Here is a 21,572-nt window from a genome sequence, read left to right as displayed (position 1 = left end):
ATTTCACATAGTAAACATAAGATCATTATTAGCATATAAACAATAACATCAGGTTGATCTCATGTAAGATTTTAATCTTACAGTAAACAGGTGCTGCTGATAATACTTCTATAAGACTTGTATTCCTACTTCAACCTAAAGCAAAGAATCTAAGCATTACTCCTAAAAAGATCATTTTACACAAACTGAAACATTTTACATATGATGTGAAACTTCCATACATGTAATGTGATAAAATACTTTTTTTTTTTTTAAACGTTTTGAAAATGTAATAAAAAAAAAAAAAACATGTTTTCAGCTTTACATTATCCAAGTTCACCAATAAACTGTGTCCAAAACCTGCCAGTCTAGTTTAGCTTTGTGTCGATTAATAAATCCAAACTGTATGCGATGGACAGAAAATGGAACAATGTCTGTTGTAGGGTCGGGCAATATATCAATATTATATCTACATCAATATATGAGGCTAGGTATCGTCTTACATTTTGGATATCGTAACATCGTGATATGACACAAGCAGGGCATGGACTTAACACCCGACCACCCGCCAAATGCGGGTGAATTTTGCAATTGGCGGGTAACACTGTCAATCTACCTGCCACGTTGGCAGGTAGCCAATGAGAATTGACTGATTCAGACGCGTAACTATCGGTAAGCCGGGTACGCGGTTGCTTACGGGCCTGGTCCAATCAGGGGCCCGCATCACTGGAAGACATTGATTGACAGCCGGGGCCCCCTATCGTATTTTCATTACTCACACAATCCCAGCAGTACCCACGTGCAGACACTGACCAAGCGGGAGTGAGAAGGGGTAAAATTAATTTCCTTGTTTCTGTTATGAAGACGAGACGTGTGTGTGACTCGGAACATCTCAGAATTACCAACAAAACGTACAGCGAAAGACCGTGTAAAACATTTCAGACCGTCCTGCCAACCTGTATACATTTTAACATCAATGTACGCTGTAACGATTCTTCACTTTAAAGTCGCTGAAAGCTGCTGCTGTTTCAATCCTGTCGGCTCTCTGCAGCGGGCGGGGCTGTTGCTCCGTTTCCCCCGCGACTGATGCGCACACACACAAACACACACAATCACACACGGTGGATGCAGGAAAAAATGCAGATGAGACGTACAGGATGACCTAAATTGAGGACAGCTACGCTCGTTATTGTAAGTGCAATGATAAGTTAAAGTCCAATAAGTACTTTATCAAACCGTATGAATGTGTGTCCCAGGGCAGGTTAGAAAATTAACTAACAATGTCAAAATCAACAAGCCACTGACAATGACAGATATGTTCTTATTTGATTCATTCAATAAATTATTACTTTGTGTATTAAATCCACCAGCCGTTTTCATATTATACCAACATTTGCAGCATCCTAAACTTTTTTGGTAAGGTTCCTAGGAAATCTCAGCCCAGAGTAATTAATTAATAGTAATAATTATTATTCTCCCCAAAACAAGTTTCCTGTTTATTTATTTTTTTATTTTTAAGAACTATACAAAAAAAATTGCAACTTTTTTGCAACAACTCATGTGTTATGGTGCACATTCACCAATGTTTTTGTTGTTGTTGTGATGCGTGTAGGAGACTCCTGAGGCCTGTACTACGAAGCGAGATCAACATGTCCTGGATTTCTTTCAGTTACCCGGCTTCACTAACCCTAACAACCGCGGTCCCGCATAAGCTGTATCACAACGCTGGTTATCAACTAGTTCAGTCAACCCAGGTTTTTCCAATCTAGAGACGCGCGCGTTCACATAAAAGAGGCGGTGTTTGCGCACCACGACCAATCGCAAACATCTACCAGAGCCGCATATTTTACATAAGAAGAGCAAACTATAATTCTACATGAATATGAATAACACAGACACGGTTTTGCAGGCAAACCGCAATACAGTCGCTGCTGCAGGAGGAAAGCTGGCAAAAAAATAGCCGACGCTGTAGATGCGTAAATCACAACGCTTATCAATATCACTTTCCCCATCAGTCAGGACCAAGATCTGACCATAATTACACTTGTGCTTTCCATAAACTGTCGTTTTAGCCTATTATTTCAGTTGCAACCCTGGCAGTGGGAAGCCATCATGAGAGCAAATAAAATATATAAAAACATAATTCAAACTGATGTGCGCATTGGCAACACACGGCTCAAAAAGCCGAGCCGATATGTAATTCCCTCCCATTACAATCTATGTATTTCATAAATATACACATCAGGGAACGCTAACGGGGTTGTCGGTCTCTAAATGCTTTAACTTTTATGTGCGCACCCCTTTCTCCCCCTCTCCCCCTCTCCCTCTCTCTCTCTCCGTCCACCGAGCTCCGCCTGATCTTCTAAGAATGGTGACGCCGTTATCAACAGAGTATTGATTGGTCAGTAGGCGGTGCTTTTACACCGGTTGATCTCTGATCTCCAACATAACCTGCTCCCGACCAGGTTAGGTGTTCAGCATAAGTTACCATGGTGATTGAACCCGGTAACAACTGATCCACCTTCGTGATACAGAAAACCCTGGGTTGAACCTGAAGTTAGCTCGTTAACGCCAAACCTTGCTTCGTAGTACAGGCCTCCTATTTTCTCAGTCATCTCATCTCTTATATGCAGTGGCGTAACGAGCCAACACCAGGCCCCGATTATCAAGGCGACAGATTTTCTATCTGTTTTATTATTTTGCATTTACCCACGTAGTCATTGTATCCAGATTATTGGTGATTATTTATCAAAAACCTCATTGTGTAAATATTTTGTAAAAGCACCAATAGCCACAATATCATCATCGACGTATTTGGTCAAAAGTAACGTGATATTTCATTTTCTCCATATCCATATTATTGCGATTTTAAACATATTGCAATATTCTGCGACGTATTCCAATTTATTAGCTTTTTTTCCTACTTCAGATTTTTCCCAAATTTCAAATTATGTCCCTAAAAAGAAACTTTGTCAACATCTGTTTTAGCTTTAAAGATACATTTTTCTGTTTGCTCATCTCACTTCAGTTTTATTGCTGCAAAATGGAATTGTCAAGCAGACACACTGACCAACACATATATAATAGAAGATCAATATTTGGCATCTGTGTATCGATACAGTATTGCCACGGAAAATATTGCGATACTATGCTGTATCGATTTTTTTCCCCCACTCCTACTAGTCTGTTGTCGGACAAAATCAATCAACATTTTGAATTGGTTTTCGAGTGATAACTACTATTGAATGTTTATCTCTTGGAACAACTTTGACACACACCTGCACACGCATCCTTCTCCCCATCATTTCTCAGAGAATGCCCAAGCCAGCGTGTTGATGATGATGGGTGGTTGCTGAGAGAGATTCTTCAAAGTACAACCACCCTCAACTGCGTTATTATGGAACTCACGCAACTTCTAGGAAAGGCCCGCCCTACAAAGCAGCTCGATTGGTTGGGGTTAGGCATTGACCTTGAGTGGTTAAAGCAGCCATATTATGCTCATTTTCAGGTTCATAATTGTATTTTAAGGTTGTACCAGAATAGGTTTACATGGTTTAATTTTCAAAAAACACCATATTTTTGTTGTACTGCACCGCTCTCTCTCACTGCTGCAGATCCTCTTTTCACCTGGTCTCTGTTTTAGCTACAGAGTGAGACCTCTTTTCTTCTTCTTCTTCTTCTGTACTATCTTTGATTGCACTGCACATGCGCAGTAGCTCAGATGTAGATCATGTCAGCTAGCTAGCTCCATAGACAGTAAAAGAAAGGCTGTTTCTACAACTTTGGTCAGTTACAAGGCAGGATTAGCTGGGAGACTTCTAAATGAGGGCGCACATGTAAGTAGTTCTTTTGTAGATTATGGTGAAATTGTGTGTGTTGTAGCAGTGCTTTGCTATTGAGAACGAGGTAGCATGCTAGCGTTAGCATGCTAGTGTTAGCCATAGCGTTAGCATGCTAACGCTACGAGCTAATGGTTGCGGTTAGCCTGCTCGTTTCGGCTTGTGACGTCACAAGCCGTGCCGATTTTGAACAGCTCACCCAGAGACTGAAGGCAGGACACATTCAGAAACCGTATCTCACTCTAAACAGCATGGGTGGATTTTTTTCAAAGTTTGTATGTGTGTGGAAGCACCAGAGACACAACATAACACCCCAAATCCCAGAAAAAGTGATTTTTTCATAATATGGGCACTTTAAGGTTAGGATAGCCGATTGGTCAGGGGATAGGACCTTAACAAATCGGGTTACGTTACCTTGCGTAAGCATGGACGCCTGGCCTATAGTAGTGTGTGAATGCTATTGAAGGGCGGGTCTTTCATAGAAGTTGCGTGGGTTCCATAATAACGCCCCTCAACTATGTTTTTGTTGTAAATTAGCAGAGAGAGAGAGAGAGAGAGAGAGAGAGAGAGAGAGAGAGAGAGAGAGATGCCCTGTTAGACTTTGTTTGTGGAGCCAGTTTATTTTCTAATTAGTCTCCACCAAACCCCAATCACCGTTAAAAGAAGGATGTGTGTTGCCCAGATGTCTCTCTCAATCCGATGGTACCAGCTTGGGCTCGGAGAGAGAGAGGGACAGGAAGACAGACAGAGAGAGAGAGAGAGAGAGAGAGAGAGAGAGAGAGAGAGAGAGATATATAAGTAAGGATAGTAATAATGATGATGCTATTTAGCGTCTCTACTAATAGGACATTTTTGATGTGGTTTATGTTTGTGGGTGATATCTTGCAGTGTGTGCCAGGTTTTACGCGCACATATGCACACTGGAACGACTTGAAACTACAGTGCTTATTTTGATAGGTGCCTCCGAAACGCGTGCCGTCTGTGGGGGAACCCAGCGGGAGGCGAAGGAAGGGAAACGACTAGGGAAAAGAGGAGAAAAGGAGGCTCCTAATGAGCGCAGGCTGATTTCTGGATGTTTGAATTGGCATGCGGGACAGACCGAAGTGAAGGAGGAGGGATGGAGGTTTGAAGAGATGGAGGAGCAGAAGCACTGGCAGGGAGGAGGAGGAGGAGGACGAAAGGAAAGAGGAGAAGGAGGTCAAAACAAATGCAAGATGTTTAGGGGAGAATGAGTCGGTAAAGCAAAGGGAAGTTGGTGGGTGTTCGGGTCCCTCCTAATTGTTTATTTGATGTTTTTTGGGCTAATTGTCAAAGCAGGAATTAATGTGGCCTGGAGCAATTTGTCGATATAAAAAATAAATTGCACTTACATGTTGCACTTAACATGTGTTACTTTGTAGTTTGGCTTATTTGAAGCTATGTACATCTTCTATGTTAGGGGTCTTCAACGTTTATTAGGGACCCTTCTACTTCACGTGTCAAACTCAAGGCCCGCGGGCCAAAATCCGGCCCCTCGCAGATTTTGATACGGCCTGCGTATCAATTTAGATTCACAATAATATATAATAATAATTTTGGTCAGCCTTGTTTTTGTTTGTTTTTTCCGGCGTTTGTCGCTTTTTCTGAAGTTTTTGTCACTATTATCGACGCTTTTTTGCTCTTTTTCCCGTTTTCTGAAGTTTTGCCACTTTTTGTCACGTTTTATGGCAAGGTTTTTTCAGATGTTTCTGTCACTTTATCAGGCCCTTTTGGCACTTTTTTCTATAATGGCTAAGTAACTTTTTTTCTGACTTTTTGAGGGCTTTATGTGGACCAAACTGTACATATTTTTGTTTAAAGGTGCAATATGTAATACTGACAGCTAGTGTTTAAAATAGTTACTGCAGTACAAATTTAAAATACTGGAGAGAGCCGTCTCCCCTGCCCCCTCCTCAGACTCATTCAGTTCACGGAGTTTGTGAGGCTGAGACCGCAGCACAACAACAATGTTGCTAGACGCTTATCTCACATAGCCAGACATTACTTCACAGCACAGCGGAGTAGCTAACGTTAGATGCTGGCTATATTGACAGTCATAAACGCTTGTGCTCATGCGGAGCTCTGTACCCAACTGACATGCACACTTCCTTGGCTTAGAATTACGGTAGGAACCGCTAAAAATAACACTACCTTGCCCTCCTCTCCACCCGACTGAACACGCTTTATTGGCTAAGAATGATGGCAACAATCGCTAAACACACTGCAAACTCATGGCCCTCTCTTCCAGGTTTACAGCTCCCTTCTCTTGGCTTAAAATAACTCACCGTTGTCGGCTACGGCGGCTGAACAGGCTACACGTTGTAAACAGCCGTGGCCCGCTTGCCTGGTCCACCGGTAACGTTAGCAGTTGGCAGGGTTAGCATGTCGTCGTTTGCCAGGACCAGTCGGGATCACTTTACTGGCTGTGTCTCAGTTGTTTCTGCGAGTAACCAACTCAGGTACCCTAATAACCCATAATTCAATGTGAGTACACGAATTTTGAAATTACATAAAATGCCCATTCTTTGTAGCTGTGATAAATTAGCCGGAAGCTAATGCTTACCTGTTCTGGAGGTAATTAGCCAACTCTGTGTCCTTTTGGGCTCTAAACTGTCTCCATCTTTCAAATACATCTCCAATATTTACCCAGGGTTTGTAATGTCTCTGGTCACGCAACTGTTAGAAACATGCCATTTTTTTTAGGTTGGGTAGAATTTATCTCCGTTGATCCCGTTCGTTTATGTGCTGCTTTCATGGCTGTACTAACGTTACAGCTGTAGCGCGCTGGGTTTACGTTTTTTGTTATATCTGGGAACCCGGCCTAGCTGTCAAACTGGGCAGTTGATAACAACACACAGGCCAAAACACAAACAGAAATTCCATCACAGAACGGAAATTTCGAAAGGAGAAAATACTGTCATTAGCATTGTTGTCAGAAAAGATATGATATCAAACTTAGCATGTTTCCTTAATATCTGATGATGCATTGGGGTCATTTTTAGATTTATTACAGTAAATATATTACATATTGGACCTTTAATGAAAAAAATATTTATTTAAATATAATTTGGCAGCCCGCCTGCACTAACTCTGAGGACCCCCTAAGGGTCACGAACCCCCTGTTGAAGATCTCTGTTCTATGTGATTCTTGCTGGTTCGAGTTCATACGTTCATGGTTGAATGCGCTTATTGCATGTCGCTTTAGATAAAAATGTCAGCAAAGTGAAATGTAATGTCATTGTTTCCTCTCTGAAAACATTATCCTCTCTGGGGGCCTAACTGAATTTTTGTGTATACTACGGAAGCCCTAAACGGCCCTGGAGTTGACTGATATTTAAGAGTTGAATGTCTTACTAGCTAGGTAGCCTCTGTTCCACAAGCTTCTATAACTCCATTCAATCTCTCATCTAGCATTTCTTTCATCTCGCTTTCTGAAAAAATGAACTGTATGACAAATTGGCATTCCACTACAGCACTTATGCAGTTAAAACTACAGCTCCCATGAATATTTACCATTAGTTATGTATGCTGTTCCATGCGTGCATGTTGTTAAATGTTCAATTAGATTGTGATTTGACGGCTTGTGCATTCGTGTGGGAAGTATAAGAAAAAGATTTGTGTGTGTGTGTGTGTTTGTGTGCATGTATGTATGTATGTGTGTGTGTGTGTGTGTGTGTGCCCTGCGGTCTAACAAACACATTCCCAGTGTCAAAAAGGCAGCGTGCACTCAGTGTCACCCCCAACAACCTGGCTGACCCCTGCAGCCTTCTCACCAGCTCAACACAGCGCACACACACACACACACACACACACACACACACACACACACACACACACACACACACACACACACACACAGGATGGATATATTAACAAGTAATGCTAGTTAATGTGTCTCTAATAAAGCTGTAATGTTAGGCTGTGTTCACATAGACTGCAGCAAGTCTTCCCATTCATTTTGAATGGATGTAGTGCGTTTAGGCTGCGGCGGTGGGGACCGCAGGGGGAGTCGAAAATAAAAGCAGCGGCAGAAAAAGTTGAGACAGATTCTACTTTTGGAGAAACGCAACCCGACATCACCCTGCGGTGGCCAAACATGTATCCGGCGATCAGATTTGTCAATCCCTTTTGAGGCGGTGTGACCCTAACCCTAGTCTCGCCTTGCCAGACCTTCCTCCACAGCGCTTGTGGGAGGAGGGTCTGGCTAGTCCACACAGCATTCCAGGATGGGAGAAAAACGTGCTTTGGTGTGTTGGCATTCCTTTAAACCAATCACAATCGTCATGGGTGGTGCTAAGCGCCGGACACAATGACGGTGCATATGCAAAATAGCCTCGGGAAGGAACTTGTTGGAACTTTTGATTTCATCTACAATTTGAATTTGTCCAAATACCTGCAAAACTAACGACCTCCCCATCTGCCTTAGCTGTACTTTGTGTGTAGTGCTGATTAGCAACAGGTGCAAACTAAGTTGGTGAACCTGGTAATTACTTCCTGCTAAGCATTCTGAGCAGGTTAGCATTTAGCTCAAAGCACTGCTGTGCCTAAGTAGCATGATTGCAGACTATGAGTCCCATTTACAATCATTCAAGCAGAATAATTAATAAATATACTGTACATTGAAATGGAAATGAAGACGTCAGATGATAACTTAACAAGTACTCCAAACCATAGGATGATATAGGCAAGGAGGAGCCTTTTCCGTCCTCATACCTAAACGACAGAACGTAACTGTCGTTAACGTTGTGAAACAGCCGCAGTTTGGTTACGCTTACGGCACCAAAACTACTCAGTTAATTTTAGAAAAAGATCGTGGTTTGGGTTAAAATCATCTGCTCTACAACTTAACTTACAGTTACGCACATGACGCAGAACGTGATGTAGTTCAGTTTGTTCCGTCTGTACTGTTTGTTACGTAAAGTAAAAAAATCCTCACCGTTTACTGGGGGTGTTGAAATTAATCATTGCCTCGATGCATCACGATGCGGACAAAGAAGGTTCTGCATCGATGCAGTGACAGACCATAATCGATGATTGCCTACAGATGTTACTTTTTAATTTTCCGGTTGCTGCTGTTTTAGTTTTTATGCCTTTTGTCTGTTGTGTTCAGACTCCGCTACATTTAGGAAGTATCTTTTTTTAGGAGCAGATACAATAAAACGGGGCGTTCATATAAATCTGACTGCTTGAAATTCTTGATGAAAACCATGTGTAGTAATATATAATAAAAATTGAGGAGGTGACGCATCGGAATGCATCGGGATTGAATCGATTCAAATCGTTGACAGGATAATCGTAATTGAATTGAACCGTGAGACCAGTGAAGATTCACACCCCTACCGTTTACGAACCCCAGTCTCCTGGGGGAAAGTCCTGTGTTTGTTTTGTTTGTTTGAGCGTTTTTTCGCGGGAGGACAGTCTCTAACTTAAAAGGTAGCCTTTAAAGGAGTGCAAAAACAGTAACAGTTAAGGGAAACGTACGTCTTTTTCAGGCAGCAGTAGTGAAGGTGTTCCTTGGTGACAGTTAGATGAGCCCTGCCTTCCTCCCTCCCCCCCCCCCCCCGCCAGACCACAGCCTGGGCTATCTTTAGCCAGGACACCCGGGCAGCGGTGCTGGTTTTATGGCCACATCCCGGCTCGATGTGGCTGGCACTAACTGTCGGGATGGGTGAGGGTTTGGCATGGCAGAACGAAGTTCTGGTTGTGTGTAGGGGGGGGGGCTCTTCCTCTCACCCTCCACCCCTCTATTGCTCCTTCCTCCATATGTAGAGCTTCACCCTGAGTCACAAGCAGGAGAGGAACTGAAACCTGGGGGGGAGGAGGGATGGTGAGAGAGAGAGAGAGAGAGAGAGAGAAAGAGAGAGAGAGAGAGAGAGAGAAGGAACAGTGTTGAAATGGATGAGGGGTTAGAGCCGATACAGACCTCTCACTCTGCCTTCACTCTGCTGCCTCTCCAGGTTCAATGATAATTCCCTGCCAAGTCATTTTAAAATGTAAAATCACTATGTATGGGCTATGTAGGGCTGGGTAGCCAATTCAATACTTTTTAGGCACCGACCAAATAACCTCTAAAGTGTCGAGTATCGAAAAATGCCGCATCATTCAATACCCAGTTTCAATACCTAGGGAGTCAATCTCATTAGCGTCAGTGAGCTAATAAGCATGCAGCATGCTTCTACCAAGAGCTAATAATGTTTGTGATTGGCTGTCCAACGTTACAAGTCGCAGAGGCAGGCAGGAAAAACTCTTTTACATACAGAGACAGGGCTCACGTAGTAGCAAGGGCGTAACTTTGGGTTCAACATTGGGGGGGTTAAGATCTCCAACTATCTAGGGACAAGTCTGCACGTACTTAAAAACAGCGACAAAAATGTCGAAAAAAGCAACCAAAACATTTTAAAAAGCGGCAAAAACATTGAAAAGGAACTAAAACTTCGGAAAAAGCCCAGTTTTGATTATTGCTGCAATAAACAAAAATCTGTTTTGTAGATGAATTCATTCATCATATAACCTAGTCTCACTTGGCCAGACCTTCCTCCACAACGCTGTAGAGGAGGGTCTGGCTAGTTCACGCAGCATTCCTGGATAGGAGAAAAACATGCTCCGGTTTATTGGCATTTCTTTAAACCAATCACAATCGTCTTGGGCGGCGCTAAGAGCTGGACGGAGCAATGGTGGCTCTGCAAAATAGCCTCGGGAAAGAACTTGTTTTGATGGATCGTGCTCGTTCAAAAGTTGTTTTAGTCGTGCAACAGAAAACTCAGATTGGACAGATAGTCTAGCTAGCTGTTTGGATTTACCCTGCAGAGATCTGAGGAGCAGTTAACCATAGTCCTCATAAATCCACCAGAGTTTAAAATTACAACACAAAGAAAGCAGAAGGTAACGGACATCCAGCCAAAAAGAAGGACATGTATACGGCTGAATTTCCGGCGGCAACGGAGCAATCCCGAAAGTGAAAGGTTGTGGATATAGACTAAGGCTTAGGCAAGATCTTGAAAAAGATCTTGGTTTGGGTTAAAATCAGTACATCTGTATTACTTTACTCCCGTGTGCACGTACATGACGTAATTACGCACGTGACGCAGAACGTGACGTAGTTCCGTTTGTTAAGTAAAGTTAAAATAACTCGGATTTCAAACATGACAGGAACACCAGCCTCCTGGGTAGAAGTCCCAGTTTGTTGTTTGACCCATCCACCCCTCTTACCGGACTTTCTGGGTCTTAATACCACGTTACATTACTTCCTGATTCTCTGATGACCTCTCGTCATTATTACTACGGCCGCTAGAGGGCGCCTCATAACAATAAACGTAAATATTCGTAATTGCTGCTGGTACAAACGACCTATGGGGTTGTTTTCGGGGGAGGACAGTAATACAAATGCAATGAATTTTATTTACTTGATTAATTACAGTGTTTGGCTGACTAGTTGTGTTATCCTCATCTATTTGTTCTCTCGGCTGCCATAATGACCCAACATTCCCACAAAAAGATGTAATGCAGTCGAGTCCCAATTTGATTGAGTATGCCAAAAGTGTAAATAGTAGAGATTTAGATTAGAGTTTTTGAAATTAGCTGGGAATGTTTTCTGCCACAAGTACGTGACGTAATTCCGTTTGTTAAGTAAAGTTAAAATAACTCGCCGTTTACTTTTATTTTTAAATGAGTTTCAAACGGGACACAAACCAGCCTCCTGGGTGAAAGTCCTGTGTTTGTTTAACCCAATCTAGTCCCAATTTGATTGATTGAGTTTTGTTTTTTTTAAATAAGCTTGAAATGTTTTCTGACATCACTTAAGTGAGCTGTAGGCATGGGCTGCTTACTGGTTTCAAGGTATACCGTGATTTGAAAAAGTCACAGATTCAAAACCACTAAAATTTTCCGTCATACCGTTCCTGCGGTATGAGCTGTTTTTTATGAGTCGTCATTGACAGAAAGTGCAGTTTAGAAATCGCTCTCCTTGGGCGCCTGGGTAGCTCAACTGGTAGAGCAGGCACCCATATATAGAGGCTTACTTCTCGACGCAGCAGCCGTGGGTTCGACTCCGACCTGCGGCCCTTTGATGCATCTCATTCCCCCTCTCTCTCCCCTTTCATGTCATATATAAAAAAATAAAAGCCTAAAATGCCCAAACAATAATCTTTAAAAAAAGAAGAAATCCCTCTCCGTGCCAGTGTGCAGTCTGTTTTAAATTAAATACATTGCGTTCAATGTTTTTTTTTTAGCCAGACATTTCAAAATAATACATTTTAAAGCTGTACATGTGCAAAACTCACAGTTGCATCCTGTACTGTGAAACCGTGATATTATTGCTGAAAGTTATCGTACCGTCAGAATGCGGCCATGCGGCCTTCATCCTCTCTGGCTTCCAGTTCTGGTCAAAGAAGTTAGTAAAGCATGACCCCCCCCCCCCCCACCACCCGCCCTCTTCTCTTCTCTCCGGAGTCACTTGACTGTTGCAAAGACCCCTGACTCCACTGTTGCAAGTGACTCCAGTTTTTCCCTCCCTTTTTTGTCATCCTTTATCCCTCTCTCTTTCACTTCGCTTCTGCCCCGCACTAATCCCCACACACACACACACACACACACACACACACACACACACACACACACACACACACTCCACTCTCCATCTCTCTCAGGCTAACTCTGCTCGTTCTTTATCTTTGACTTGGTTTGCTGAAGCTTTCTCAGACTCCCACACTCTCTCAGTCCTTATCTAGCTGCTTCTACCACTCCGTATTTACTTTTGAGAACTCCCTGCATTGCCACAGTCCCTCTCCAGGTCCATCTGAATTGTTCACATGTTGTTATAGTTTAACATGCTTGTAATGGGGGTCTTGTAAAGTTGTGTTTAGCAACTTTTTTTTTTTTTTTTTTTAAATAACCCTAACCCATAACCATTTTCACATAATTTCAAAAGGTCGAAAAATGAGATAATTCTGTTATATTTCATACTGACAATTGATTCATTATTATTATTTATGTTTTTTTAATTTAAAAATCTCTTTTTCCAGTCTGTTTTACTGGAGATATGCAGAAACAATAGCAAAGGCAGAAAAACAACGCAAGTGTGACTATAAAATCCTGAATAACATTTCTAGTAAAAAAGGTTGCCCCTAAAAACAAGATAAATGTCAACTAAAACAACCCAAGAGCTGTCTAAAACTATAAAATAACAATACACCGCCGCTGAAAAAAGATTTTAGTGTGCTTGGTATAAAAGTTTTAAAATTAAGAAATAATCCCCACGCTTGGAAGCACTGCTCATTTTGCTTGATAACAGCATGTGCAGTTAAATGTGCACTTTTCAAATTGAGCAACAAAGTAAGGTCACAACCTAAAACACTGTTTATGAGATGTATTTAGCATTTAGAGGCATTTAGTCACATATTAATGAAACACCTTCTACAACTTTCCTGTTTTTCGTACAGCACGTGACATTCCTAAGTTGTGTCAATTATCTTTTCTTACGTTTTAGAGCAAAAGTTTGTGCAAACCCCTCCCCCCTCCCACATACATACACACACATACACACTTCACCACCCATCAGCGGCTGTTGTCACCTAAGCTCCGAACGGTGAACTCACTTTCTATATTTAGTTTGTTTGTACTGTATAGTTAAGTCAAGCAGCGTCTGTAGCCATGTGGATCACGGTTCTGCACAGGCTGGCCTGGTTTGGCCTGGCAACAACAACACCACCACCACCACCACCAAAAGAATCTGACAAACCCTGAAACCTTTCCCACATGTTACTCAGTATGGCTGCGGCAGGCAGTGAGAGGGTTAATACCAGTCACTCAGCATGCGGGAGCCGTGGCAGGCGGGCAGGCAGGCAGTGCAGAGGCTGACCTCTGACCCCTCAGGAAAGGAATGTGGAAGCTCTTTCATCCAGGACAGAAACCAAAGACACCCTGGCGGTTTGGAAAGTGGCGGTTCCATTCTGCCTTCAACGTTTTTTGATTAGGAGAAATAAGCAGAGGTTCCATGTGAATGTGCTGTGGGGTGTTTGTTGTAGCGGCATCTGCCATTTTGGAACGAAGTTCCATCCTGCAGCCAGTGGGTTTCTTTCCTCTGTGATCACTGCAGTGACGGGCGAAGTGTGATAAGTGGGTGGAAATGGCTGCAGTTGGGCTGTTTGTGCGCTGGTGGAAAGCCCTGGCTATGAAGCACTGTGTGCTCTGACCTATAACCTGTGTAGTATGTTTGTAGTAGGGCTGAACGATTTGGGGAAAACATCTAATTGCGATTTGAATTTGCGTTTTTTTTTCTTAAAAGTTGAATAGTTCAATATTCACTGTGTAACAGATCAAACATGTCATGGAGCATTATAACATGAGACACCATCAAAAGCGCTCTATATTCTTATGCAAGGATGAGAACATAGATAGGAATTGCCAGCAATAAGTGTTTTTCTTTTGATAAGCATGGAACATTGAACAGTCAAACACAGAACATTTATCACAAAAGCTAAAGTTATAATAATAAACAATTTAAAAAAACAATTCCAATAGAAAAATATCAGTACTTTCCTGTAAACTGAAATGTCTGATATGTCTCAGTATAATAGCAGCATCTACACGTTGCACCTTCTACGATCATGTTAAATGAAGTAATTTAAAAATCAATGAAAAATCCACTAAAAATAGGACATTTCTGTAAACAATCTGTGATATGTAATAGGGGAATTACTGGAATTGTTGGGGCTTTGTAAATTATAGAGTGTGGTCTAGACCTACTCTATCTGTAAAGTGTCTCGAGATAACTCGTTATGATTTGATACTATAAATAAAATTGAATTGAATTATTTCAGCATTTGAACAGTAAATAATAGAAAATGTTAAACCAAATGTTACACCAAACATTCAACTAAACATTGCACATTAGATTAATCGTGGTCTTCACAATTAGCTAATTGCATTCTTTCAAATCTCGATTTCGATTTTCAAAACAATTAATCGTTCAGCCCTAGTTTGTCACAAACAAGATGGTCATTACCCATTACTGACATCTAGGGCTGCAACGATTGATTTTTCTTTTGTCAATTGACAAATCATTTTAACTCTATTGACATTACATTTCACACAATCAGAATATAAGTTGGTTGATGAGTCAGTGTTAGATGATATTTAACATGATTTCACTATCACTTATGTTAACTTCAAATGAAAAAAGTTTGACCAAAGAATCTATGTTCATTTATTTTATTTTCATTGTATAACCCTAGACCTGTGGAATTAGAGTGCAATAAAGTAGCATTTCTAGTAGGCCTAGGGCTGTGCAATTAATTGAAATTCTTTTCGCGATTACGATTTTGGCTCCGATCACAAAAACATATTAATTGAAAAATATTTATTATTTTGCACGTTTTGCAACTAAACTTTTATTTTGTCTTGTGTTCTGAATGAGAAGAACATTAGCAAAACTATTAAGGGAAATTTCACAGTTAAAGGGTAACTACCGTTTTTTTCCTGGATCCTATTTTCCTTTTTTGTGTCTAAGTGACGGATGGGAACAACAATCTTTGACATTGGCCCATTATTAAGCGAGATCGCTGCAGTCGGCAGCGGCGAAACAAGCTACAATGTAAGTTAGGGCAATTGTCCAGCTTGTATTTACCTTCACAAAAGTACTTGTCTTGCCGCTGACAGGCTCAGTTTAATATTCTAAGTGTCTGACTACATTATGGAAAGGATCCCTTCAGAGATAGACCTTTAAAACCTCTTTGAGACCTTTCTGTTAAACCAGAAACAACTCTGAAGTTGCTAGTGCTAAACCCACCAGATTCCATTTAAAAAAGCAATACTTTTAGCGTGTATAGAGCCAACATATTTTCACATGTAAATCGGTAAACTATGTGTTTATTTCAACCAAAACTAGACTTGTGATGGTTGGAAAAGTGGAAAGACGACCCAAAACGGCTTTTCATAGTTTTATTTTGTTTCTGTCGACTTTGAATAAAGTGTATTTTACGATGCTAAAATTACTGTTTATTTACGTGGAGTCTGGTGGGTTTAGCGAACACAATTTCGCGGATTTTTTTCTGTTTAAAAAAAGGATCTTACTCTTTAACAGAAAGGTCGACATCCTTAGAAATCCTTAGCGGAATCTAATAGGATATGCTACTACTTTGATGATGTTTTTGAAGCAGGGCTGAATATTCAAAGAAAGGTAGTTTACACAGCTGTCTTGTTTTCTGTTTATAGAAAATTAATTCTGTCCCATCCCTGTATCTTTTTAGGATTGAGTGCCTTAGGTTATATTTATACCTTAAAATAGTCCATCAGAATTGAGAAAAACATCACCGAAACAAATAGCAAGTATTTGTCATGGATCACCTGATTTCGACAGAAAATTCCAAGTGTGTTGTTAGCATCCAATCTCTCTTTGGTGAAGAGAAGTACGCGCCTATGCTGACTACTAGAAAGCACTTGATATAGTAGAAAAAGAGAGTTCATTTTCACTTTCCAAGTGATTGAACATAAGTGCTGTTGAGTGCACCAGATTGCGATATACAGTATAAACCCTGCATGAAAGTTTAGGCTATGGACAATGGCTATGGAATTCCAAATTTAAGATTAAGATTAATGTGCAATAAAAAACTGATTTAAAAGAAAAATAACAAAGCTGACAACAGTTTTCTAGATAAAACTGATGAAAGCTGTGAAACTACAAATGGCCTTTGAAACAAAAATAGATGACTGTATGAAAATATAAAAAATAAATCAATACGTGTACAATATGTATTGGTTACAATTGGTTCATATTTCCACTTAAATGTTGCTTGTTTGTCGTGTGCAGACACAAGTGTTGAGTGTGTGAGACCAGTGTTTGAACATGAGTGCATCTGGAGCTCGTACTGTACATCACAGTTGATTCTAGCTGCAGAGGGATGGTGATGGATTTACTGTACAAACATAACAGTGGGGGGGGAACAGTGAGCGAACTGAAGGGGTTTAAACATGTGGAGTGGTAACACATGAGAGAAACCTCAGCCGGGTTTTCATTAGTTGATTGCTACATAATGGGGAACATGAGTGTGAAGTGCTGCAGAGAGACATGCGAGAAACCTACCAATGCACACGCTGGTCGCTCTATACATTAAAGGGTAACTTCAGTTTTTTTCAAACTGGACCCTATTGTGCTATGTTTTTGTGTCTAAGTGACTGATGTGAACAACTAACCTTCAAAATTGGTCCATTATTAAGCAAGACCGCTGCTGTCAGCAGTCAGCGATAGCCTACAAGCTACAATGTGAGTTATGTGGCAATTGTGCACCTTCCATTTACGTTCACAAAAGTGCTCATTTGCCATTGACAGGCTTAATTAATTAATATTCAAAGTGTCTGACAACGTTATGGAAAGGATTTCTATGGTCGACCTCTCTGTTAAAGAGTAAGATCCTTTTATTTAAACATAAAATCATCCGCTAAAGCCACCAGACGCCATGTAAATGAACAGTAATTTTAGCATCGTGAAATACACTTCATTATATTAGTCCACTTTTAGCAGACTAACTTGACGATGCACATTTGCCTGCATCTGCGGCTGCTGCTCACAGCGTTCTCGCTTAAATAGACCTTTTTCACGGCAGACACGTTGACGTGTCATAGTAGGAAAAGCACAGGTGTATTCAAAACCATTAATGATGGCTGCATTCCACTTAGGAGAGGCCCTGGTATTGTGCATGCTGACTCACTGAAACAGCTTACTGGGACACTTGATGGAATTGAGCCATCGTTAAGGTTATCAATTTCAGCTGTGCTTTTCCTACTATGACAAGTCAAAATGTCTGCTGTGAAAAAGGTCCATACTGGACCAATTTCAAAGATTGTTGTTCCCATCAGTCACTTAGACACAAAAACATAGGAAAAAAGGGTCCATGTTGATTGAAGACTTTATTGAGTTGTAGAAACATGAGAGAGGTTGTTGATTACAGTTTTTTTCGATTGCTAAACGACAGTAGGCACAACTGAAGCAACATGTGGAAAACTCTAACTACAGTCTGCACAGCAGCAGTTCATGTGGACCAAACTCTAGTTCGTTTTTCATTGCTTGAACACAGTTTTCAAACTCTACACACTTATCTTATGACTTTAACCACAACATGCACAACACTGTGGATTTACAGCACTTTGTTAAAATGCTAACACACTGCTGTCAAAACTGTTAACCACACATTCAGAACAGAATAGATTTCAGTCTGGCGCCTATCAAACACTGCTGATTACTATTTTAGCTGAAAGCCTAAGCAGGTGTCTTGTTTTAGGCTAGTTGGTGAACATATACGGTATTTATATAGAGAAAGCTCAGAAAGCCTTTTTTGTACACAAACATCAAATAAGAATGAAACAATTATACACTGTACCGTTTGAGAGAAACAGGTAAAAGAGCAAAGATACCAAAATGTCCAGGTAAGATGTCTGAGGTTACATACACAGCTGTTAAAAAAAGTGAAAACCACTACCTTTACTATAGTAAAACTGTGGACTTCCTGTTTTTCAGAAAATAATGGAGGTGAAAGCAATGGAAACACCACATTCATTTTTATTTAGAGATGATGCAGATGAGGAAAACTTGCCACATGATGCTAGAGAGAGGCAGGATTAGTCACACTATTCTTTGTTACTGTTATGCACCTTTAATCTTTTTCCAGTAATTCCATAAATTACTAGAGACAAAATACTATATTGAAGCAAACTGCTGATTTTCATTCCTTCTTATTTACCTTACATAAAAATTGCCATACTGTAAACTCTATATCTTTTCTTTAAAGAAACTATTGAGTAGTGTGAAGTCACTCAAATTGTTCAAACTGTGAAGATGAGAAAGTTTGTAATTTCTGTATTGGTGTTTGATGCTAGTGTTTCTACTCTCAGTGTGTGAGTGACAGTGTGTGTTATGTCAGTGAGGCTTGTTCATAGTGTTTGGCTGCACTGAGTCTGTTTTGAGACGTGTGTGAAGAGTTGTGTTGCTTGGAATGAGTTTTGCAGGTGATGCGAACTGTTTAGCTCATGTGACTGTTGGTAGTGCAGACTGTAGTTAGAGTTTTGCACATGTGGTTTCAGTTGTGACCACTGTCGTTTAGCAATTGAAAAAAAACTGTAATAGGCTGATGGAAAATCAATAATGACACTGGTTGACTGAGAAAAAGATAAAAAATATACTTGAAAGATGTACAATGTTCAGGGAAGTGTAGAGATTTGTTGCTTCAAATGATGGTAGAGCACATGCCTCAATTGTAACTGAGTGCTAACTTATTAATCATACTAATGTAGGCCTGTTCTTCCCTACAAAGGCACAGAACAGTAACTACACCAAGGGTGAAGTTGTGAAAAAGGGTAAAAATGTTCAGGCTGGTTAGCAAACTGCAGGTTAGAAAACAGAAAGTTTTTTGTGTGTGTCTATCAGCTGTTACTCTTGTTCTACTTAAGGTCGATACAGAACTTAATCTACAATAAATGCCTTGTTATATATGATTTAAAAGTGATTTAACCACACCAAATTCTGAATTCCAGTGGAGTCAAAAGCTGAGTGGGTTGTTTTTGCTACTCTGCTGAGCTAAGCTAACGCTAGTTAACATTTAGCAGGACTAGTTTAGCTGTATTTTTCTATATCGTGATTGGATTTGGCTACTGCCTCATTTAGTTCTGTTGGATAACAAACTGAATTACCAAGATGCTAGTTCATCAAAATGAGTATTTTTCAGTTACAGCGAGAACAAGGGAGGAAAAAAAGCAAGTACTTTTTGCTTTAGCTAAGGCTAGCCTTGGCTATCTCACTAGCTAGCTTTCACTTGGTAGCGTTATCAGCGCCATGGCCAACCTGCAGAAAGCACACGCTGTGATACTTCACCTTACATCATATTTACCAAACCTGCAGTTCATCGGGTATTCAGCGCCTTTCTCCGCCCACTATACCGTAAATTGCGCTGTAGCAAAGCGTTAAGTACTTGTACAATATTTGTAATGTAGCAAGGAGTTTAACAACTGCTGGAATGGAATGTGAACGCTGAGTCGGAGATTCAATGTCATCTTTGATTTCTTCCAGTAACTGTAATATTGCATGGCTGCTTAATCTGTAACGCTTAATGATTTCGTGTTCACTCAACTGAAAAAGTGTGATCCTTGTGGCAAAAGTCCTTTTAGCTCATCTCCTTGGCCTGTGTCTTCATCTTGCTCGGATTACTGCTGCCATTTCACCAGGAGGCATATGCGAGGAAACTCGCTTGTGGCTGGTTTACACCTGCTTTTAAGAGGCAGAGAATTTTCACCGCAAAATAGAGGCTCGCTTTCATGGGCGGTTTTTGTACATACCGCGAAATACATAATTAGACGCACTTTACGTTTCCCCTCCCATCTCTTATGGGAAACTCCCACTTTCCCCTTGACCCTCCCGTGAATGCATATACATGACACGGAAAAGCGCAATTTGCCATTTTCAATTCCCGTGACAGGCAGTTTGTGCTTTTACCTCAGTGCGGCCTGTTTGCACTTACCTCGCCATGCTTTTACACGCACGTTGCGAAACAAATACGCCTGAAGTGGGCACAAAAGCGTTAGTACATCTGGCCCTCGGTGTATAAAGCCAAGCATCACTGCTCAAGGTTGTATTGGTTAACGATCAGTGGTGTGGTAACAAAACAGTGAGATATGTAGGGTAACTAAGACACTTTCATTGAAAATAGAGTTTTAATGTTATGTATACATAATGCAAGCATGATACTATTGCATAGGTCAGTCATTTGGGCTTGTTCAGGCCTGAGGGCATCCGTGCGTGAAGTTACCGCTCCACATGGTCTGTCATGGTGTGCCCTTTGTGTTCAAGCTCTATTTGGTTTATTTCTGTAACTTGATGGTGTAGATTCTCTTCATTGTACTATATCTGGCTGTCTGTGTGCGCGCCTTTGTGAGTGCGTTTGAGCATGTCGGCTTGGGGGGGGGGTGGGGGGTGGGGTTACATGATGTTGCATTCGGTGTGACCAGAACTGTGTGTTGTATGTGCTGTTGTGTGCGGAGGAGAGAGGCAGGGAGACACGGCATGGTTCAGGCCAGGAATGTGCGATGTGGGTAGGCTGCACAATAGAGCCGGGCTCCCTGAGGGTGGTCAATGGGATGGGTGTCACCCCCCTGCACCCTCCCCGCTGGGTGATGACCACCACACAACGATACAGCTGTCAGGTCCTCTTAACCACCGCTGTAAACACACATACATTACAAGAACAAACACACGTGTATGCACATGTACACACCGAGACGTACGTGAGCACACAGGCACGCATGTGCTAATGTGTATCTTGTGTCGTAAAAGAAAATTACATGAACACACAGACACAAAAACTCTCATATGCACATGTTTTAGCCACCTGTGGATACGTGTTTGTGCATTTCTACGTAAACATGTAAATATGAGCATCTGCAAAAGCACTCAGAGCCGATTCCAAGAGATTTGCTGTCTTTCTCAACTCATTGACCTCTCACACAGAAAGGATGCCATTACATCTGGAGTTGTGTATGTATGTATGTGCAGACATGGCGCATGGGTGTGCATTCTGTCACATATTCCCACGTGTTTACGGGACTTATATGCTCTCTCGGTTCACGTGACTGGCGCTCGGAGCGCGGCGAACATTGTGATCAGCGCTGTGTCCGCTCAACCTTGGACTTAGCTGGTGTGTTAGCAAGCAGGAGTCACACAGGTCACTGAGGGTAAATAAGGGAATGCAGAGATGA

At 41.3% G+C, this 21,572-nt stretch overlaps 1 protein-coding gene across 2 annotated transcripts in view; it reads left to right on the top strand.

Moving 5' to 3' along the window:
• plagl2 (pleiomorphic adenoma gene-like 2) overlaps window positions 1–21,572 on the top strand; it is a 57,716-nt gene that overhangs the window by 27,599 nt on the left and 8,545 nt on the right. The window lies entirely within an intron of this gene.

This window comes from Sander lucioperca, chromosome 12 (genome assembly GCF_008315115.2).
Source record: "Sander lucioperca isolate FBNREF2018 chromosome 12, SLUC_FBN_1.2, whole genome shotgun sequence".
Taxonomy (NCBI): Eukaryota; Metazoa; Chordata; class Actinopteri; order Perciformes; family Percidae; genus Sander; species Sander lucioperca.
The sequence above is the reverse complement of the archived record's forward strand: the minus strand, read 5'-3'. Positions and strand labels throughout refer to the sequence as shown.